A 24,317-nucleotide genomic window follows, 5' to 3' on the forward strand; every position below is an offset into this window, starting at 1 on the left:
TTTATTTTCCACGGAGTGGGGAATAAAGGTGGGGAAAGGCAAAGGGGAGGAGAGAGAGAGAGAAAGAGAGAGAGAGAAAAGGGGGGGAGAGAAAGAGATATCACCACCCGTGGATCCAGCGGCGTCCCGTTGGTCCTCTTCACCCTGGGTGTAAATTTTAGCGATGCGTGTGCAGTAATTACAACTCGAGCAGGGTCCGACCCTAGGTTCCCGCTGAAAAGTTTGGAGCCAAATCAAGGCAAATTAAATAAATAAATTGTAATGACACGTGTGCAGTAGTTACAGCTCGAGTTGGGTGCCTCCAAAGAGGGACCCCAAACAAAGAAATCCCTGGGCAATTATAGCTTTTTTCAAATTAAGTTTCCCGCCCCTCACGCGGTAGTTCAGACCAATAGTAATTTTTGGGTCTGGGGTCTCCTGCTCCCTATTGGGTCTCATCATTGTTCCCAGGCAGGCTGCTTTTCTCCCTTATCTTTACTGTTGCGGTTTCTGCTGACAAATGTGTTTTGATTCCTCGGGTTCTGCCCTTCTTTCTCAGGGCCCTGACAAACAGGTGTTGTTCCAGCAATTAGCACTGCCCCAGCAGTGACAATAGGTGTTATCTTCCAAGGTCCTGACGAGGAGGATATAATCCAGACCCCCCCTAATTAACACTGTTTCAGCAGTGAGGGGAGGCTTTGTTTCCCAGTGTCCTGGCGCCCAAGCAGGCCTCACTTCAAAGCCTTGACATCCTCCCTCCTGGAGTGTGACGCATAGGAATGCAAACTGCTTGTAACTCCCTTATCCTTCCAGTCTGCACCAGCTCTGGGGCCCTTTCTCACTGAACTAGGGAGTGCGGCTAAGCAAGTTTTATAAAAGTTGTGTTAAGCGGCAGTAATTTGCAGTCCAGGTCCCAAAGTCTCTGTCCGATCGTGGTCCGGTTCAGCGCAGGCTCGGTGTGTCCCGAATGGTCGCAGGGAGACCATTTCAGGGGTCGCAGCAGCTCAGTCCTGTTTCCGCTGGGAACAGATGGCTTGTTTGGGGTTTTGGTTTGCTTGCACCTTATGTACCAAGAAATGTTTAAGGCAAAAGTTCACTCATCTGTCCGCCACAGGGGTTAACAGGTATTTTATAAACTTGAAAAAATGAAAACATCTAGTTACAAAAGCAGTCTAAGTCTTTCAAGGGGACTGATACATTTCAGAGATGTATTCCACTGTATGGGGACTTCTGGGCTAATCCTCAGGGCTGTACAGTCATACATATATTACTGGTCTAGGATCTTGTTTAAGCTGTATGGCTGGGGGGTGCTCTGAAAGATAATGAGGCAAGAAGTCAGCTTTTTATTTTATCATTGTCTTTCTACTGTTCTGCTTTTGGTCATTATTGATTCCCAGCTACTTTGAACAAGGGGTATCACAGGTACACAGAGTTCACTTGCAGTGCTCACCTGGCTTCTGTTATCAATAATAAGCTGCTACAGTGCATATGTGTACTAGTAACTGTTAGAAAAACACTTGTTCACAAGGGGGAAAAAAATACAGTGGTCTCTTCTCTGTGGCATGGACACTTGAGTTCTGTTATCTTTCAAAACCTATTTTTCCATGACAATACATTTAAAGCTAAAAATGAGTTTGAATTCTGCTCTGATGTTTTCTATCTCTGGATATGAACACCAGCAAATCAGGCAGTATATGAAGAGATAGCAAAAATAGCCATACTTCCTCACTCACTGTGCAGACATCATAGTTCTCTATTCAGAAGCAGTTTGCTTCCCATTCTTCACATAGGACCTAAAACTGAAAACAGTACCAAACCTAAGAATATTTCTGACTTCAGGGACCCCTTGTGAAAGGCACTAGGGCTATGTAGCAGTACTGTGCTTCTGAAGGTTTTCTGCTTTTGGAATAGACCTGTGCTTGGTTCCGCATGAAGATTAAGTTTGGATCCAAGCCATTGCTCATGCCTCTTCCTAAAACTCCTAAAGGAGTTCTCCATGTATATAATTCTGCATACTGTAGCGTAGTTCACTGCATTTTCACAGAAGCGAAGGAGAAGATACACATGAAGAAAGCTGCAGAGTCCTCATGTATGTGGAAAACCTGCCATTACAGATATAGGTGAAACACCAGATCACTCCTTGAAAGCAGCACATTTCTTCTCTATGCTGCTGATCTGGCCTTTTACGTAGTAGAGGAAAAAAACAGTAGCTAATAAGTATAGACATGCAGTCCAGAGTAGCAACCTGGATCCTCAGGTCTGCTTTCTCACAGCTCTTGGATCAGCAGTCATCAGTACATGCTTCTCATCAGCATGCACCTTCTTGTCATATAGGGAAACTGCTGGTTGAAAGAGGAGAAAGTAAGCCTGGGGAGAAATGACCAGACCCTAAGCTTCTTTTTAATAAGAAGAGAAAGGAAAACTTACTAAGCAAAGACAAAAGAAGCAGGGAAGCAAAAGCAAGAAAATGGCCATGCTTTGGTCACACAGTAAAGGATTTTGAAGGTCGCTAGCTCAAGAGATCCATCAGTAAAGAACAATTCTTAAAAAGAAGCTGGGAATTACCCTGTTAGGATTAGTAACAAGAGTGTGTAATAGCTAGTTCAAGCTCTATAAGCTTTAATAATCCTTGCATGTACAAGTGATATCTTTGGTCAGCTACATAATGTCAGCAAGGGTTTCACAATAAGGCCATAAATACAAGTATCTCAGTTTGAGGGGAAAAGTTAGAGATGTGCAGTGCTAGTAGTAGTGGTAATGGTTACATCCTATTTTTGTTGCAAGTGGGTTTTTAATATTAATAACTCTCCACTTGTTCCCAGCCCCTGTGTCTCACTGCCTCTTTGCACCAAGTCTGAGTACAAGCACAGAACTGATTTCTGGAATAAGGAGTTAAAGAAAAAGAGTAGGTACAAGCTGCACACTTACCTGCAACCTGATAAAGCATTTGGCATAGAAGTAAGTAGTGGAAGTAAAAGACCTGTAGGAGTAAAACAACATAAAAGAACCTCAAATTTAACTCAAAGCATACTTCTTTTGGGGTGTGGGTTTTGAGAATATAAAATTAGTCTGTACAGTTGGCTCCTAGAGAAGATTGCCTAGCTACAAAGCTGAATTCTAATGTATGGCAGAGAGGAGGGGAAAAGGACAAAGACCTCAAGCAGAGAGTTAGAAGAACGGATAAACTGATGAGAGAATATTGCTTTGAAGAAGTAGATTAGCAAAAGGACATTGTCAGCCTTTCAGTGCACTACAATTTTGCTGCATTTCACACACTGCATGCAGATTGTGCTAAAGCCCTTACAGAAATAGAAGTATGCAGCTTGTGCTGTATCCTGCACCCTTAGGTTTGAGAGAGAAAAGTGACTGGGGGTCATACTCATTGCTGGCATCAGCAGGTGTAGCTTCCCCTGGAGTCAGTGGAGCTGAACACCTACCCCTGACAGCAGTAAACTTGTCCTTGTGGATTTTTCATAGCCAAAAGACAACATTTTGAAAAGCATTACTATTAGGAATATACATTCAATAAAGATAATACAGTATGTAACATTATGGATATGTTATCCACTTATCTCTGTTGTGTAGATTGTTTATCACCTGAGATGGAATAATATACTCAAGGCAAAGACAACTGTACTTTTTTCTCTCTGAAAATCACTTTCTAAATGCACTGGAACTTTCCTTCTGGGTAGAATAAACTCCTTTCTTGTCTGAATGAACCATTTTCTTCTTCACATTACTGTGATTTCAGCTCTGCAGAAGCATGACTCCTGTGGATGGCAATAGGGGCTATCTAGTGATTACTGCATAGAATTGCATGCATAGAATATTTCAATGCTATTATGTCAAGTGCAGATACTGCAGAAGCACAGCTTCTCACTCCTCCCCCCCCCCCCCCCAAGCTGTTGTCACAGTATTGGGTTTGCTAGTGATTATACTGTGTCTAAACTTTGAGGGAAGGCAGGGGGCACACCACAGAAGACAGAACTCTAAAGTAACTGAGGAATAATCGCTTCAAATATCCAGTGCTGACTGTGCCAGCCCTTCAAAGACTATACCCTACCAGTAAAATACAATCGCGTTCTTGTGGAGTGTGGGTTGGGGGGGGGGGGGGCTGATGGTGGTGTTTGGGTCATGGATTGTTTACATGTGATTTGGTTTCCCTGGGCTCTCCTGAGAAAGCCACGACCTGGATACATAGTCAGACAAGTAGATAGAGAGCTGGTCTGGGGCAGAAAGGAGAGGGGTATTCATAAAATTGATGCAAGAGGAGGTAGTACCTGGGAAACTAAGTCTCTCTGAGCTACTTGCTGTTTTAAGTACCTCTCTCATATGCTTTTGCTCTGCATGAACATTACTGTGCTTATTTAAAAGCTGGGTGGCAATGTCTTAACTTGGCCTCTGGGATACTGCTGGCTAACGGCTTCTTGGCAGCACATGCAACACTGATGTTACGCCTCAAGGACAGGACAAAACACAGCTTTATAAAACTAAGAAAATAAGTTCTAGGAACAGGAATGATGGCTGGAAAGTGTTCTTGGGCACGGGAAAGAAGAGGCAGAGAGCTAGGAGGATTTGCAGTACATGAGGGACTGGGGTTATGGAGGCTGTAAGTGGAAGGGGTCGGTGAAGATGCTGGTTAGCAGAGTGTGAAGAGGGATGAGTGAGGCTAGAAACAGTGAAAGAGACTGTTTCGGAAGAGAAGTGAGCAGTTCTGGCTGTGCAGCCTTTGTAGGAGCGGTTCACTGTTCTTTCATGTTTTCTGGCCAACAGTCCACTCTTCCTGGGTCCTGTTCTGAGACAGTACAAGCATCAAACTAAACCTCTGGTGCATGACCTGTGTAAGCTATCAGAATGAACCACAAATGTCCTTAAGGAAAAGCTTCAAACTTAACCAAAATGTCTGGAACTTAGATTGAACAATGCAGTCTGGAAGATAAAAATGCAATTCTAAAGGAATGTATTAATAAGTGTCATAACCTAGAGTAGGTGATAAACAAGGACAAAGATGCTAAGATGAATGTTTATCTGCTTTTTAGGAGTATTAAGAAAAATGATATAGAATGAGTGGGTTCAGTAGAGTGAGAAAGGAAAAGAACTTTGAAATGAAATTTTCTTGCATTCTTTCTCTACTGTCTTGAAACTTAGTGTTTTTTATAGTAGAGAAGATGAGGAAAAAAAGAGCTGAAAAACTGGTGTGGAAGGTGTCAGTATGAATGGCTTATTTCAGCAACTAAAAAGTTAAAACCAACAAAATATGTGTTTCACTGAAATAATCTGCTCTACTGGAAGCCTGATGACAGCAAACGTTTCACTTTAAATTTATTTAAACGAATTATTTCATTGAATGCTGAATTGCTTCTTCTACCAAGAGAATTAAAATAGTATATATAAAAATGCATACATTTATTGTTTTCTGTTGCCTTGCTTTTTGACAAAAAAATCATTTGTGGGACAGAAGTCATGGAAGGTCTTTGCAATGTGGTGACTGCTTGTGCAGTAGCATAAGGTTCTTTCATCAAACGATAAATATGCGTGTTCAGATTATTGAAATTCTACAGTATTATTTCTCCTTGTGCGGTGCTGGGCGAGCCAAGTAAATTCTGAGAGATACATTTGACTTCAGATCAGGTAAGCTAGTTGAAACAATTAACTTATATCTGCAACATAGTGAGGTCTGGTGGATAGAGATAGGAAGGTGACTTAGCGGAGTTGGAAACAGAGCCTGAAACTTCTGTGACATGCTGCCAAATCTTGGATAAGTCACAGTTCCTCTTACCCTTTTAACTATTGGCAAGGGGGATTCAATTTGCTGTCTTGGCTAGCTCTAGCATTATATTATGGATGTCTAAGTCTGAGAAAGTCATCATGGCTTCCAGTTGTGGTAAGGGAACAGGACTGGGAACCTTGCAGATGAGATTCATCTTGGCCTATTTTAGTGTTCTGATCTGGAATAACATGAATCATGTCCAAGATACTCCCATTTCTTTGGCATCGTGTCAAAACTGGGATAGATTTCAACACTCCTAGGCGTAGGTTAGAGTGTTTCTGTGTCTACAAGTTATGGTGGATAAACCCCACACTGCATGCTCCTTGAGTCTTATGTGCAAGCAGCAGTTTGTGTACTATTCCAAAACAATATATATATTTTGCTATCACACAATACGGTCATAGTCTTATGAAAAGTGGTCTTTGCTAAGCAAGAAAACTTTACAGTCCTCCCTGAAAGAGCTAGGAAGTGCAGGATTTATTACAGCAGACATGATAAACTAGACTTTCAAAGTTAGGTTGATGGAATTGCAAGTGTTTTAATGTGCAACAAAGCTGATTTGCACATGTAAACGCTTGTATTTATAAGTTAAACTTGTGTAAGTGCCAGCAAATAATGTTTGAATATGTAGATGAAATATATTTCAGATTTGTTTAACCCTTTTTTTTTGTAATGAATCTGTTTATTGAGGGGGGAGAGCTGGTCTTAAACTCTTGTCCAAGCCATTCTGGAATGATCTGCACCAGAAATTTCTGAAAAGTAAATACTGGCTTCAAGTACCTGTATCAAAATGGAAGGATTTTTCAAGGGTTCTCCAGGGACTTGATCCCAAGTTATGTAAATCAGAATTAAGACTCCTATTTACTTCAGTAGGATAGGATTGTTCATTTGCATAACTTCTTCATTAATGCTTAATGCAGGAGGGAAGGGGAAACAATACTACTGACATTCTCAGTTGTCATAAGTTGAAAAAAGTTGGTCATGTGAATCAAGACAAAGGTGGTAACATAGAGAATGCTGGAAATGCAAGTTAAGTGATTTAGAAAATGTAAACCAAAGCATACAATCATTGTTGAGGAGGCCAGTGATGAAAAATATATCTTAATACAGCTGCAGGTTGGCAGTGGACAGTACAGCTGGATGAATACTGAAAATACTAATTCTTAAATAATTATCCCCCAAGCATATGTTAGCATTTGCAACTGTCGTTTAAGATAACTATTTGGCTAGCTCTAACAAATGACAGATTAGAACTGTACTGAATGTTGTAGCCACAAAATGGACTAAGTTTCAAGAGGGAGGTGTAGTTATCTATCACAGAATCAGTAGTTTTTCTTTCTAGAGTTCTGATGTACTGGGCGTTATAATACCCATCAAATAATTGAGTAGATTGGGATAAAAATGATGAAAAATCCTTCTGGAGTTGGGGGAATTCATTGCTGAAAAGGGACTGAGAATTAAGACCCTAATCCAGTCAAAGTCCTTTGAGATCAGTAGCTCCTAGCAATTTACTGAGAAGTGACACAGCAGTTTTCATGTGCTTGGATGAGACTAATATTTGGCGATGGAGCTGGGCGAAGTGTTAAAAGTATTATGCAAGTACAAGTAGTGGAATTAAGAAAGCAAAACTTTCAAAATTTTCTTATCTATGAAAAAACAGGGATAATGTCAAAGTACTTGAAACTAGAGTAGCTCTAACTTTTGTTTCAGTTTCTGCTTATACTCTAAGAAAGCAATTCTTCCGTCCAAAAGACAAGACCAAAACATCGTACCTCAAATGCATTATACCTTTCAATGTTTGGTTATGTATTCTAACTGCATGTTAGATCCTGATTACAGATTGAATCAACAGCTAGATAGCACAGAGTTGGAAAGCTTAATTTCTTGCACTTTCGACAAGGGAAGCTTTGCTTCCTTGGTTTAGCTTCTCTGTGTGTTTCAATAATGAATAAGATTCCAGTCCCCTGCCTCCCCCACCTCCCCTGGTTGAATTATCTTTGTAAGCATAGTGTGCATTATTGGTATTTGAAGGTGATTAACTGAATTAAATTGGCCAATAGTAGACCATGGCTTAGAACCATGCCTTTGGAATATTCAATATGGAAAGAGTGATCTTGATTTATATCAAGGGATACCTTTTTAATCAGAAAACATGCATGTGAATTTAAGATTGTCTACAGAGTTCTCCTCACACAAGCACTTGCACAGATTATTTAAAGAGCTTGTGAGTCTGCACATGGAGAAAACACATCTGTGTAAATACATAAGAAAGGCAAAAAATTAACCTGCAGCCTCTAATCCCCTCCATACCCTGCAAGCCTCTTGAGCAAGGGCCTTACTTCCCTAGTCAATGGGAGGAAGCAGTCTCATGTCCCAGTCAGTGACTCCTTGATGAGCTGTAGTATCTGCAGGGTTTGTATCTGTGCTGACCCCTGATCCTGGACCTGAGGCATTTTTCCCAGAAGACTCACGGAACCAAGTCCGTAATTTCTCTACAAATGTTCTTACTCTAAGGTCACTCATTTAGTGCTGCACTTTGCGCATCCTCAGGTTGCATCCTGTGTATTGATGAAGCAGAGATCAGACAACTAGACAAAAGTTTTGCTATAACATATCCCACACTTTCTTCTCCTCCTGCAGAACTCTACTGAAATTTCCCTGGCAATTGACTTTTAAGCACATCACCTAATAGAGGGAGCATTAAGTTTAAAAAAAAAAGGGGGGGGGGAGCGGGGGTCAAATGTAATGCATCTTTTAATACAAGCACAGTCTGAGGTGACAGGACTTCAGAGGTTTTTTTCCCTATAGCAGCAAATTGTATGGGAAAGAACAGCTTAATTTAAACTAGTACTTCATACGCAGAACATGCTGTATATTTGCAAGCAAGAACATGCTTTTTCTGTCTGTGGCAAATTCATCTTCCATTTTGCTGTTCACAAAGTCCTGAAAAAGCGTGTGCATTCACTGCTTTGCTTATTAAACCTTTAGGGTGAACGAACACCATATGTCCAGCAATCCCTTTTCAGAAAAAGGGACCCAAAGAACCCACTCTATAAACTCCTTTTCTGGAATGGTCTCTTAAATTCCTTGGCATCTGGATAGTAAGAATGTATATCATGCTTTCCTGAGCATCATCTCCAAGTGACACATACCTCAGTAAAGCACACTATGTGGCGATATAAAGTTTGTCTTGAGCTGAAGGCTACAGGCTGCTGTGAGGTGCTTAATGCAGCATACAGTATCCATTACTATTTTTAATGTCAAGGCAGGCCCAAGAAGTAAGCCTGGGAATGTATATTGATCTGCACAGGTCAAGAGCTAAAGGAACTGATTTAAAGCCAATAATGTACTGGAAGCATTTCATGTCCTAACACAGTGCTTGAATTTTGCAGTCAACAGTCAAGAGCAGTTTTGTAGGCCATTAGTCTATATGTGAATTATTGCCCGTGGGTATTTTGGAAATGAAAAATATGGTTTCATTTTAGAAATGCTCTTTTCTATGCAATTAAAATTTCATAATGATATTTAGCCGCATCAGTTTAGGACATGTGCCTAGTAACTGGATCATCATTAAAGACTTTAATATTGCCTTTGGAACAGTTACTTTCTGGATTTATAATGCACAAAATGAAATAATTTAGACAATGGATAGGAGCTGTGATTGTCCATTCTAGTGAATGCTTTTATGTAATTGGTATGTTTATCAAAATATATATTCTTAGTAGCCTTGAAGATTGTCTAAATCTTACGTAACAAAATTCATATTAGCCATGTAAACTGTAAGCCTTTAGAAATCCTCAGTATGAGTTCAACCAGTGTGAATCATTTATCTGTTTGTCATCCAGTGAGGCTAGAATGGCTGCCACTGAATGTTTATTTCACAACCTTTTGTGATTGTTTAAAGTACATTTTTATATATTAATGTTGGACAAAAGAGAAAAGCCACACAGAGCATACAAACAAGACAAATCACAAAAGCCAAAGCATTCAAATTTAAATAGGTAATTTAAAAGATGCTCTTGCTTTTGAATTTGCAGGGTTTTGTCAGCATATATCTGAGCCATAGTGTTATTTAAATGCAGGTTTTTGTCTACATCAGGTTTCTGATTGAAACAAGATAAAACACTTTGAATTCATTGTTCATGTGTGTTTGTAGAGCAAAAGAGCTATCCCACACAAGTGCCAAGCTAGATTTTTTTTGTTTGTAATTGATTGATAAGACCTAGGGATTGTCATTCATCTTACATTTCTGAGCAGACAGAAAAATTACTTCATTTGAAAATGACATCTTGAGGATTTCTTTCCTAACAGTTACTTAATAGCACACATTTTTTGACTTTTTCTTTAGAATGTAGTTATTTATTTAGAATATTGAAGATGAGTATAACTAATATGCATCACTACCAAAATTACATAAAAAGCATTTCATCATATAAACATACAAACTTTCCTGAGAAAGAGGAGTCTTCTAAAGAGGTCAATTCTCACCGTGTAAGTTGAGGTTTATCCAGCAGGTATGCTTGTATTTCTGCTTGTTACACATACTAATATTGAAGAATTGCTAAAAGCAGTGAAATCTAATTGGAAAAATCACAATCTAGTTTCCAAATCAATTACTTGCTTGCTTCATTAATTTCTCACTATCTTTTTAGAATGCCTCACAAACAGGATAAGCATGGTCTAGGTTTCCTTTCTTCAAAACCCATTTGGCTCCCACTGCCACTGCAAAAAAAATTTTTTTTTTTCCTGTCTCTTTACTTTCACATGAATGTTTAAAGTAGCTTGGAGTTTCTCTTCTGTCTCCATTCAGGTTACCAACTCATACCCATGGCGAAACGCTTTGTAACAGCCTTTTCCCAAAGCACACACTGCACTACCTGTACACTCTGTGCAATTTGTGACCAGATTCATTGAATTTGTATTGTTAGCTCCTTCTGGGTTTCGGGGGGGGGGGGGGGGGGGGGGAGGGGGGTTGTTTTTTGTTTTGCTTTTTAACCGGTTTCCTTCTATTTTCCCCTTCAGCTCATTTTTTGTGGGGTGTTTTTTTTTTTTCTTGTTCTCTTACTCCAAGACTTGTAAGATGCATGGTTTCAGATTCACACTTCTTAATAATTGTACACTTCTTAATAATTGTTGCGGGGAATTTCATGTCCCTGTGCAGCCTCATTTACTAAATGTCTGTCAATAACTTGGTGCTTTGCTTCTGATCTGTCTTACTTCTGCAGTCCTTTATCTTGGTCTGTCTCTGATCCTGTATAACTGACTGTCAAATAAAACCCATAAAAACTGAACTAAATTTACAAATATTTCTGGAGTTGTTCAGTTCTCTGCTTGGTTAGATTTCCTCATATACTGGGAAACAAAGGGTGATGGGGTGTCTTTTGGGGTGTTTTTTGGCAGTTTGATTTTTTCGTCTTCCAAGCACTGTGTCACGAGCTACTCAAGAGCAGTGAAGAGCACTTACCATCTCTTTTTTAATGCATAGATGTATTTCTCTCTGAATCAATCTATTTATTTTACAATAAAGAGTAAAATCAAGCTGCGTATTCATTTAGCTAGAGCCCTACAGTACAAATGAACCCTCCCCTCTCTCTACACACACACACACACACACACTCTTCTGCAAAGTGAAAGAGCGCACCTGTTCTGCCCTGGGAGCAGGAGCTTGAATGCTAAAAGGACTTTTACATCTACTTACTGCTCAGATGGTGTGATTCATTAAATCGCAGGCTTACAAAGTAAGAGAGATATGCAGGTATTTGGTCTGAGGAAGCTCAAGGGCAACCAACATGGGGGAGAAGGCTGAGGTTGCTGTTTGTATAATGTTTTCTGTTAATAAAGGCAACTATTGACATTTGAAGTACTATGTGAATTGTTTAAAGCTCATTGTTGCTTCCATTAGCAAATTACTTTCTGAAAATAAGTGTGTTGTTGGGCTCTGAAGTCTACTGAGGAAAGCAGGTTAGCCTGTTAAACCTGTAATGTTCTTGCCTGCCTTATTGTTTCGGGTAATGTCAGAAGTGAGAAGCTATATTCTACACAGCTTACTCCTGAAGTAATTTCAAGATGCGGGGGTGAAGAAAACACCCTGCTCTCCTGGGCCAGAGACAGGATATCAGTCTTGTACTCTAGGCTGGTAGCAGAATTCCAGTTCCGCAAGTGGGCACATCCATAGCCTCCATGAGGTGGCATGGTTTCAACCTCTAAATAAAATTGTTTTCCATCAAGTTCCATATCATGATGTTAACATCGTTTCATATTTCTCGAGTATCTGCCATGATTTTTTTTTTTTTTTTTTTTTTTTTTTTTGGCAAGGTATTAACATTGTTCTGTTGTTCCTGTATGAACTGAGTTGTTCAGGGGTGGAGAAAAAATGGTGTCTTCTCACTATTTAACATACTATCATGAAAAACTAGTGTTTAATAATGGCTTATCAGACTAAAAAGCACTAGTTACCATTTTGAATGTCCCATTAATTCATCAAAATCAAAGGATATGATAATACTAATCAGCACAGAATGAACTTTAATAGTTCTTCCAGACAAGAAAATGATGGGACTGTTTTGCTTGCCCATGAAGTGTCAGAAACAATTCTGTATGTGGATATGGCATATGTTTGTATACTTTTAGGTGTCAGTTGGCCCCTCAAACTAACAGTGAATATGGCCTTTCTTTAGCTTCCTTTAGCATTCACAATAGCTACAAACAGATCCTTTCTATCTATACCTCTAGTGGACTTCCAATCACAATAGAGTGCAGACTATAAGGTGGTGTATTGAATGATGCCTTTCAGATTAACAAACGCAATAAAGAAAGTACATGGTGGTATGACTAAAATGGGGGGATGGATTTTTTTGCTTTGGTTCTTGGCTGTTGTTTGTTTGTGGATTTTTTAGATACTAGGTAGAGAGCAGAACATACTCCTTGGTTAAGGAGAGCAAAGGAGTACTTGATAACCAATACTTTTTTTTTTTTATGGATGCTTTGTTTTGTGATATACTAAATTTAGCTTGCTTTTCATTGTTTGCTTAGCTTTTCTTTGTTTTACCAGTATGATCATATTAAGTCTCCCAGCTTAACTTTGCTAGGAGAGTAATCAACATGGATACAGCTGGAAGAAAAATGCCCACTTCCTTGTGCAGATCTTAAGTTATTCCAATATCTTCCAATATCTTCTTGTTTAAAAATTGTCATCAGAAGTCAGGGAGATGGATGTAATATATAGTTTGGAAAGAGATGCTGTGTCAGAACTTTGCTCAGCAAAAGTTAAGAGAAATCAACACAAAGTGCATCTCAGCAGCTGTGAAAGAGGCATAGCTAGGACAGCTGTTCTAATAACCTAAACTTTTCCCCAGTCACCTTCACCATATCTCTTCCAAAGATGTCAGTCACAGCTTCCAGATGCATCTCTTCTAGCCCTTCCTACCCCTGGAATAAAGAACAAACAGTATAGTGGCAAAACGGTCCTGTTCTCAGTATAGCTGAAAATGTCCTCAACTGGCTGCGGGGGGTGGAACTTGTACAAAAAATATCTTCTGAAGCCCTAATAAGCCTGATATTTGAACATCAGCAACAGTAAACTGCCAGTCTATGTATAGTAATTGTAGTCTATATGCTACTTTTTTAATCAAAAAAGACAAAAAAACCTTAGTTTTTCTAATGAGGATTTAAAGCAGAGGAAGTGATACCAAAACCAGACTTTAATTAGGATTGTTCATCAGCCCTCTGGCATCTGCAGGTGTTTTTTTGTCATTTTTGTTTGTTTGGACCCAGCATTATAATAGTCTTCAGTACATCTACTGCCACACTTAAGCTTGAGGCAATTCCTTTCAAAGCTTTTTTTTTGTCGTCCCCTCCCTTCCCTAATAAGGTTGCAATTTATTTCATGATGTACCAGAAGTATGTAGTAGCTATACCTGTCCTTGCACTGGTCTTTATCTGTTCCCTTGTCTGTTAGCCTGCTGAGCTATCAAGCAAGCTTCTATTAAGATTCTGAAATGATACACTTTTGACAAAAGAACAACCCTTTATTTCCATTACATGTGGCCTTAAGTATACACATTACTCATACCAATACTGTCATTTATTGACAGTGTTGAACTGCAAGTGATCTAGTTAGCACAGTTAGGTACTGTAGCTTCAGTTGCTAGACAAAATGACATTTTGCTCATGGAGCTTATTATTACTTTTAGACTTTATGTATTGGATTAAAGCCAAAACAGACTCTGATTTACCAGAAAAGAAAAAAATCAGAATTCAGAAATAGATCAGAGCCTTTAACAACCTGGGGAGCTGAATTCCTTGGGTGTTGTGGGGTTTTTTGTTTTTGTTTTTCATAAGCCTCCTATAAAGAAGCTTGCATCTATAAACATGGCAATCAAATATTAATGAACTTGAACCTAAGAGAAATATTAGCTTCAAGCTAGATCATTCAAAGGCCTATGTTAGAATGAATGTCAGTGATTTATAAAAAGATTCTTCATTCTGAATTCAGAAAGTCATTCTGCAGAGATTTAAAGAAAATTTGGGTTTTTTTACGATTGGTATGAATGCAATATGAGTGAGAATATGCAAGTGTATTTAAGAAAGATTAAGAATAGATCGCGTTGCTAATGAAGACCACCATTCCCAGGACACTGCTCCTAGGACGCTATTCCCAGTAGCAAACTGGAACATTGCCTGTATCAAGACCAGAAAGCCTGTGTTCTGGTAGGGCCACACCACAGATGACTTGTCAGCAGAAGACCTTGCACCCTGACAGTAGGAGGGCTGCAGCATGTCACGTACAACATTCATTTTCCTGTTAGCCCAACAGGTATATTCCAGACAAGGAAAAACAGACAGTGAGAAGCAAGCTTGCCTCAAGTTTATGGAGGCTGAAGTAAGCAAGAGTCTGAAACAAAGGAGCACTCAATAGCAACTGCTAATTCCCTCCTAATTATCTATAGGTTATTAACACCTGTTTATCATCACCAGTTAAGAGGAACCCAAGAAACATGGTGAGGTCCTGACAGCTGTCATCTCATCTTCCATGTTGCATGTGTGATCTTGGCTGGACTATTCAGACATTTGTGGTGTTTGAGTGCATAAAGTCAACTTGATTAAATTTTTTTTTAAAAAAAAACCTTTCCACTTCCATAAGATCCCAGATGGAATTTAGTTATGCTTTTTTTCTATAATTCCAAGCTTTGAAAATCTTTCTGGAATGTCAAGTTCCTTTTTTTTAAAAAAAAAAAAAAAAGGAATTTTTTTAAAGTCACTCAGTAAGTCTACCTAAGACAAGTAAATAAAAATAATACATATTTTCAAGCATTTTAGCCGTGCTATTGTTAGACTATAGCAACAAGTGAATATTTTCAGGCTATAGTCCTTCAATGATTTACTGATTTAGTGTTCTGAATGTGCATTTTGTGAAACATCTTAGGAATGCCTTCTAAACCAATCTTGAGCTAGAAAGCAGAATCACTATACTGCATTCATTTGATGTTTATGTTCAGGCTGTGGAATTCAATCTATACTGGATACTTGTGCCACTGCACTCTGTAGTACAGGTAAAAACAAAATAAAAATCTATTATTGCCCACCTCAAATGTTAATGTTAAGGCAGGTCTCTAACGGTGCATTCTGTTTCTAAAAATAAAATTAGGGTTCACTTTGCTAATTTTTTGGTTTCCAGAGTCTTTAGGATATACGTGGAACATGAGTTTGTCACATCCATTAGACCCTTAGTTGGCAAAATGCAATATTTTTTTAATCTGAAATACAAGCCTTTAAGGGAAACAACAAATGCTGAAAGACAAATTGTGTTTTAATTTAAGAAGGTAAAAGCATAGATATTTGTGACAAAGAGGTATAGAAGACTTATCTGAGCCTCCTGTATTAATGAGGCTTGTGACTTCTAGTATATGAGCAGAAGCTGGGTACAATGTTTTTTCACTGTTTAAATTTTGAAAATCTACATGTAAGTTTCTATTACATCTTTCAAATAACTTTAGACTAGTTGGAATAGTGCAGCTGCTGTTTTGAGCTTTGTTACCGCAGTTCTGTTGTGTGATTCTCATCTGAGATCCATCCTGACTGTATGGTGGGAAGAGACCTGAGTGCACACAATCCCCTCACATGTGCACATGTCTAAACAGGAAGAAATCCCTAATATGTATGTTCTTCATAGCTAATCAGAAGGGCTAAATTCACTTGCCCTTTTCCTGCTGCGGTTGAAGAAGTTACACAGGCACAATGGGCAAAGAACATCCTTAAGTCAAAGGACTTGTATAAGTGAAATGGGAGGACAGTATGGTCTAACAAATATACGTTCACACCAGATCCCCCCTCTTTACACCTAACCTTCCCCCCGCCCAACAGTGAAGCTGCATGCTTAATTTAGCAGTGGACACATCAAATGAGATGCTGAGCTGGTGCTGCCTCAGAGTATTCCTGGCACCCCTCATGCAGCTGTCTGTCTATTGCTCCTGCAGCAGAGAGGATAGAGGCTCTCAGCGCAAACAGCATTGCTCTGGCTGTACGAGGATGGAAATGGGGAGACTTGAGGGAGCTTCTCTGAGGGACAGCACCTTGGCTGTTTGCCAGCTTCAGCCAAAAGGCATACAGCTGTTCCTTGTCCAGACTGGAACAGCTCGCTTGCTATTTTTCCCTCAAACATGGCTTTGTCCTCCACCGTCAGTAATACAATGCTTATACGCACATGCAAATACATTTATGAGAATCTCCAGGTAGAAAAAGTAAATGAGGGAGGGAGAAGAAATACAGAATTAGACTGTGTTACAATTCAGAAACTTTAAACGCCAATCGAACCGTGTTATTTAATATTATTTTGCTGTTGCTATGCAGGTAATTCTTATAGCTTTGAAGGGTCTGACACTATATTGTAAGAAATGTTAGGAAATGATGAGAAGCCTAGCAGACTATTTTGACAGCTTGTAATATAATACTCTTGGACACCATTTTTTTGTTCCTTCCAAGTTTATAATGCATTAGGGGGGTTGTACTAAACCATGCCTGTTTTGTAATGCTACAGCATATCTGATAGCACAGACCCTCCTCCCACTCCCCTCCCAAATCCGTTCTCTCAGGTAGCGTTGGCTTTGCTGTGGTTAGGAGATGACGTTCCAACAACATTGTCGACTCTTATAGGAATGTGTTATAGAATGCATTTCCAGTGGCTGCCCCTTTAAATATGGCAAAGTTAAGAAACCACAACCATAAATTAGCCTTCTGGTAGCTGGTGATTCATCTCTGTGCCTTAAAACCTAGTGATTTGTTTTGCTTCTCCTTAAAATCTAGGTTTGCATGTGATCCCAAGAGTGTAAGTGCTCAGGGAATTCAATCCAGTTCAGGACTGCTATGCTCCTTGAAATAATCTTCCTTTTGCAAAAGTGCTAATAGCAACACAATGTCCAGGGCTGAATCTTTGCCATGTGTGAGTGAAACTATTGCGGTTTTACGTAGCCATGGATTTCAAAACATTCGGTCCTCCTCCCATTGCCGTTAGTAGTATAAGACTAAGTGGAAACAGAACTGGACCAAAAATTCCCTTGCCTATTTGTGCACACATTTAAACATCTTGTATGCAGATGCTAATGCTAACTCTTCCACTCTTTCTAGGCACTGTTTAAAGACTAGAGAAAACTTAAACCATTGTTGGAAATGGTCATTCATGTTTGACCTAGATGCACTGTCTACCCTGTGCCACCCTTCCCCCCATTAGTCTTTGAGAAAATTAGATGTGAATGAGGGAGGACAGGGGAGAAGAATCACTGCTCAGTCTCTACAAGACTTTTTTCTGCATGAAAATGACCACTTGCTATTTTAGCACTGTTAGCACACTCAAAAAAAAAAAAACTGACTGTAAATGTTCTAGTTCTGCATTTACAGAGGAACCTGGTATTTGTGTACTGAAAGGTGATAACTCCTGAAGTTATAATTAGTATGTTAGGGAAGAGGTGGGGGGGAAATGGTATAGTAATTAAGGTTGAGCTGTCCTTTAAATTCATCTCCATAACATTTAAATGCATTCATTAACTCAATACATAATTGGGAGGCATGCCATTAATGCAACAGTTCTGAATGTTTATCAAATTACTTCTAATCATCAGTGTATCTTGATGATGCCTGGCAATCCAGTGTATGGACATCAATAAAATACTAATTATGAAATACTAATTGTAATCACTCCATAAGGTCTAAAAAGAAGCATCACTGTTTAAATTAAATTAAGTTAATTTTATTGACTTAATTACTGAAGAATGAGCTGTTTCAAGCTGTAAAATTCTGAGCTGACATTTCAAATTACTTCCATACTTATAATTAATGCCAATTCTTCTAAAAGCAGAGACCACAAACAAATAGATGCTGGAGATAATAGGTCACACAAATTAACACATGCTTGCTCACAAACTGCTGAAAAATAGTCTGCTTTAAAAAGAATTCATATTTTTGTTAATAGAGCAAAAATACAGAAGTATCTATAATTTCAAGTTGTTTTCTAAGTAAACCTGTCCTAGTCATTATGTAGCCAGATACTATACACTTCCTACCGCAAATGTAGGTTAACAGGTAGGTGAAATGTGTAGGTATCTCCCAATCTGACCCATGTCTTGAGGGATTTGTTTGGTTTTGGTTCGATTTGGGTTGGGTTTTTTTCCCCCTCCGCTCTCTGCAATCTCATTTCCCTCTGTCTGGGCTGACAGCTAACCTTAAGGCAATATATTTGATTGTGAATCTTTTAATTCACGATTTCTGCAGCATTAATGAGTAATCTGAGTTGAAGGAAACTTTGCCATCCAAAACATACAGATATTTAAATAATCCTAGATTTGTTTTCTGCTGTTTTAGGAGGTATCTAACCCATGTTTGGCTTCCAACTGTAATAATTAAGTAATTATTTTAGGCATGCTTATAGTCTTTACTAGGATTTGTTCACAGTTACCTGATTGGCTTGTAAAATAATTATGCAAGAAAATACAGTTGCATATTCAGAGCTCTGTTGTGTTTTACACAACAAAAAATAACATAGCAGTTTGGTGGGGACAGAGTGAATACGCAAGGCACTGTTACGTAGATGCATTGGGGCTATGGCGAGGTTTCGGTGTCTTACAGAAAACATAAGGGCTGTTTGCTAGCTACAGGCTATTTTATAAAGCATATTGCTGGGTGTCTCTGTGCTGTGAGAGAAATCGCATCCGTGCATACGAGGATCATCAGTCTGAGGCTTTTTTAGGTCAGGTCTCCTTTAGCAGAATTGAAATTTAAGCTTTATTCTTAAAGAGAATACTTACTGGGAGAAATGGAACAAAGATTGCCTAGGCAAGCTAGGATCTAGGTTTCAGTAGAATGTGGTCTGAGATTAAATGAAACTGTATTTGTTCTGGAATATTTCAGGACTAAGCTTGTGTCTTAGGAGTGTACAGCTTGAACCAGACTTCTGCAAAAAGTCTCAGTGATCTTTAAATCTGTAACAAATGTATTTAAAGCTCTCTAGATTTTCATCTAATAAATGTTAATAATAGCTGAGAGGAATGTGATTGAGTTCCTATTATTCTGAAAAGAGAGGCTGACATTATACTATCTATAAGAGTGTTTTCTAAGTTAGGTGCAATGTATTTTAAAGGTGAAAGTAAAGTCTTTCAGAAGTATTGATATACTTTCATTTGGAGAGATTGCCTTCAAACTAGGGAAGAGCATAAGTTGTTCAGAATACCCAACAAAAAATGAGAAGTTTCAAGATCCTGTACTCTGAACTGAACTTGTTCAACTATGTTTATAATAAAGTTATTCCAATAGGAGCAGACTCTTGTGCAGAGCCAGAGCTATACAGGTTCAAGCAATTAGCATTAAATTTTAACAGCCTTGTAATGAAATTAGAAGTTGCTTTAGGACCCATCAAAAAGGCAGGTCAATGTCTGACCTCAGCAGGCTCTCAGCAATGCCTTTGCTTACCAGAAATCTAATACTTGAAAGGAAACTGTAAAATCCAGTGCCATCAAAAAAGCAGAGTTGTTACGTGTGCCTTATTGTTGGTGGTAACTTATAAGAGTTGACGGAAAGACCTTGCTTCTTCTCAGTTTACAAGAAACTTCTCAAGGGAGTGCCCTGCAAGGTGTTGGCCTTTTGATTTCCCTATTGTTATATCATAAATCCGAAAGTCTGTGTAAGGATGTAGCAGCACTCACTTCATGCAGGTGTTTATTTAGCATTGTTCTCACACCCCTACCTCATTTGCACAGGTAGTTGTTGATTACTAGTGTGGTCAGGTTTTTTAGTTTTTTCTTGTTAATAGCTTAAGATGGGATGTCTTAGATGATGCCATCTAGTCTAAAAATTGTAAAATCTCATTTTTCTTTCCTGTGGTTGTCTCGTTTGTTTCTACTTGTGTTTTAGCACTACTTTTCAACTTCTGTGGAGCTGTTCCAACAGTGCTGATGGAATAGGGAGCTGCAATCGCAAGGGTGATGGTCACCTTCTAATTGAACTCAGCACAAGATGTTTTTGCAAAACATTTCATCTCTGACAAATTAGTATATGCTAACTCAATTACTTTGCTAGAATATTTCTGATCAGCTCTATCCAGAAGGCAGTGGGATATTTTGGCCAGCCGCCATGCACCACACTGAACTTGGTAAGAGAATAGGAACAGAGGCTCAGGTTCTTGCTTTCATACCGCTCTGTCAGTGATGTGCATAGATACTGTCTTCAGTTTTGTTACACCACTAATATGTTTAGGCTGCTGAGCGTGATTTCACATCTCACTGCTCGATGACTTCAGTGGCCTTCAGCTTCCTAAAACATCTGTCATGAGGTGGACTGTTTAGTTGTTTTCCAATTCGGCACCATAATCCTTTCCCTTCAGTCAACCTTTACATTTGCCTTTAGCTAAGGTAAGTGCAGGCGGCTTCTCCATAGAGATGCTTGTGCTGCCTATGAGATGCTCTGTAACCTGATCCCACTCTGATTAAGCAGGTTTTTCTTTGGAAAGTCCCAGTGCAGCTTTCCAAAGCGCAGGCCATCCAGGCTGATACCACCCAGGCTGTAAATGTGGTCTGTGTTCCACCGTCCAGGTTCAGTGAGGAAAACTGGCTAATTTTAAGATCTCCACTGATACCTCATATTACTCTGACTGCAAAATGTGTGCCACTAACTTGAAGTAAGCTTATATAAGCATTTGTGCATCTACTGGATGTAGATTTCATCTAGACTGAGGGTGACTGAATCACCATAGCAGCTGAAGGGAGAAAACCATACATCTCCCCAGAAGGTGGACTTCATCCTCCTAAAGTTCTGCAGTCATCACTCATCTCACATATGCAGTCTAATACTTCTCTTCCCAACAACCATGTACTCAGAGCCCCAAAGTGAAAAAATAGAACAAAAACGCCACACACTCTAAGAGCAGTTCATCTGCATAAGTTGTTCAGTATCTTCCTCCTCCTTCTCCCTTTTCATGCTTTGTTAATCAGCACTGATCAGTGCCATCAAAGCTGGTTTTCTTTTTAAGAGGACTGTGCAAGAACTAGTTGAGCCATGTCAGCTAACTCTGGACAAAACAGATACTTAGACTAAAGCTCAGCAGCTTAGACTAAAGCAGCTCCCAGCTGCTCCCGTAGGAGCAATTAAGGTAGGTGGGCCACTGATCTCTAAAGGGAGCCCTGGTTCCCTTGTGACAGGGAAAATTTGCATGGCTTGTATATGAGTAAGGTGCAAGTGGGGAAGACTGGACTAGTCATAAAAGGAACACTGCACAAAAGGATCATGGGGCTATGATGAACCACAGATTGTATATAAGTGAATAACATAATTTTTGTAGCAAAAAGGCATTTAGATGTACTGACAGAAATGCCTAGGGAGGTATTTATGCTGCTCTGCTCACGGTGCACATGTGGGTTTGGGGTTGTGTGGTTGTTTGTTGTGGGTGGTTTCTTTGAGGGGCAGGGAAAAGGGGGAGATACTGTGCTTGAAGGAAGCTGGGGATATAAATGGAGTCTTAAGGAAAGCAACAAAAGCCAGAGACTTAAAAGAATGTCTTCAGGTATTTATTGATGGCTTTGCAAGTTCACAGTTCTCGGGTTATAGTGAGGACACCTTTGGGGACCTGTATGACAATTCCCTAGCTTTGTACCAAACTTTTTAGTTCAGTTAAACCTATTTCTTCAGAGTACTTCAAGGCTAGGTTGATTACTATGGATTGGCTGCTGTTGCAAAACGGAAAAAAAAATCATGAGCAGAGGATCTTCAGAAACTTACAGCTATTTTTGCTAATGAAAAATTGGAACTTAATGTTCAGCAGTTTCTGAAAACAAGGAACACTGAGATTACTCTGTTCTTCTGCATGATTTAGTCTTTCCTGGCTTCCTTGGTTAATGAAATCATTTACTGAACATTTGGATAGATGAAAGGGTCTATTTTGTTATAGCCCAAGCAGATGTAAAATGACAGTACTGTATGTTTGGAAGACTGAAAGGGAAATGAAAATGTCTAATAACCATGGAGATGCTGAGTAACACCTACCTTGTGGAATAAGGGCTTACTATATTTTATTACATTGCATTTCATACTGTATTTCTGTGTGATATGGCATATTATGTTGTACACTAGCTGCAAAGGTCTTATATTAAACTTTCTCATATAAAAAGCTCAGCAATTTCAAATACTTTTAATTCTCTAGGACAGCATGTGAAAAATTTCTACTAAAACTTCAGTAGCTTCTTAGGAAAATCCCATTTTAGAAAACAGTGAAGGTGTAAATGATATTACGTGCACGGACTGCCAGTCAGAACAAGAAGACATAAAGCAAGCCAAACTTTGGATTGACGCTATAAACAAACAAAACTTTTCAAATCTTACAGCACTGAAAGGCATAAGGACATACATATGTGTGGCATATGACAACACAGACCTGAGGTAGGGTGGTTGGTTATATAGCAATCAAGCCCAGCCACTCCTCCAAGTATCTCCTAAGCACTGTGGCATCTTGTGATAGGTAGGAAGACATCTCCTGATCCCTGGCAGGCAGGCAGGCCGGCCAGCAGGACAGGCCCACCGTAGCTGCTGGCACGTAGGCAGGAAGGCACACCATGACTGCTGGTATGCAGGGAAGAAGGCACATCATGGCTGCAGGTAACTCACGTGCACATTCCGGCCACAGATCATAGTTACCACATCATCACTTTCTGCTTTAGAGATTCTCTGGTGTCTTACACAGTGCCATCCTGTTTTGGTCCCCAACACACATGAGATTGTCTTGAACAACAAATAAATGAAGACTTAGAGCTATGGTAATTATTCTTTGAGTAGTGGAAATGTCATCTTTGAGGAACAAGGCTAAAGTTTAAGAACTCAGTTTTCTTCATCCTGGCACAATGTTCAAGAATGGCCTCTGAAAAAAGGCTCCAGATATTGTATCCAGCTCCAGCTGTAGCCACGGTAGGGCAGCCACCTGGAGTGCTGTCAGAAGTCCTCTATTTTTTCTTATTTTCTGAAGTCTGTCTGAGACTCTTGTCTTTGCTACATTATTTAATATAGTCTGAACGACTTTTTTGCAGATTTGCTGTCATATTTTTCTCCATTATTGTGGTTATTGTTTATGCAAATGTGTACTTCTCTTTCTGTGCATATCATGTTATTAAGGTATGTGTTTCTGGGAGGATACAATAGCAAACAGGCAAATCTCAGCTTTGTCCAGTCAACTCTAGAGCAGAGGAGACAGTACAGGATAGTAACTAGAAGACTGCCAGCCTAGCACCAAAGCTATGTATGAATCCTACTTGTACTGAAAAAACAAAGAACTTGATTAATTTTAGAAGCCCACTAGAGATTTTGCACCAACTGGTGAATTAATTCAAAGTAGGGACTGTGCTGTATGATCACAGGATATTATAATTAAAAAAAAAAAAAGAGTTAATGTCAGACTAGACAGGCCCTTAAAAATCTTTGACCTTCCAAAGCTTGCCTTGACTTTGCAACTGTTATATTATATATAGAATAGAATATGTATTTTTTATTAATGACAATATTCAGCTCTGAATACTTAAAAGCACAGACACTTTTTCTGTTCCCTCCTTCATTTTTTTTCTTTTTGTCTTTATTCTTCAACAGTTGTTTCCATTTTCTCTTAAAAGATCATTCATGTAAATGCTTTATTGTAAGGTGTTACAGCAGCATACAACCAAATACATCAGACAGCTCACTTATATTTGAGTCATCTAATGTCTTTCTATTTTGTTTACACTTCTATACTCAGTTCTATTTAACTACCTGGCTATTCCCTCTACTTTCTTTTTTTTTCCCTCACTCCTTTTCCTCCCAGTTCATTACTTCATCTACGTGTCCATGTGCAGAGCTTAACAACACTCACAAGTCCAGCCAATTCAGCACTTACTCATTCTTAAATGTTAGTATCAGTGAATTCTGTGTTTCCTCCCTAGGATTCTCATTTGGCAGGAATTCTTAGAGCACATTTAGGCAATATTCATACCATCTAGCTTCAGCAAACCAGCTTAAGTGCTTTGAATTTGGGGACATCTACCTCTCTCCATTGACTGCTTTAAAAAAACAC

Source organism: Dromaius novaehollandiae, chromosome 1, assembly GCF_036370855.1.
Source record: "Dromaius novaehollandiae isolate bDroNov1 chromosome 1, bDroNov1.hap1, whole genome shotgun sequence".
NCBI lineage: Eukaryota > Metazoa > Chordata > Aves > Casuariiformes > Dromaiidae > Dromaius > Dromaius novaehollandiae.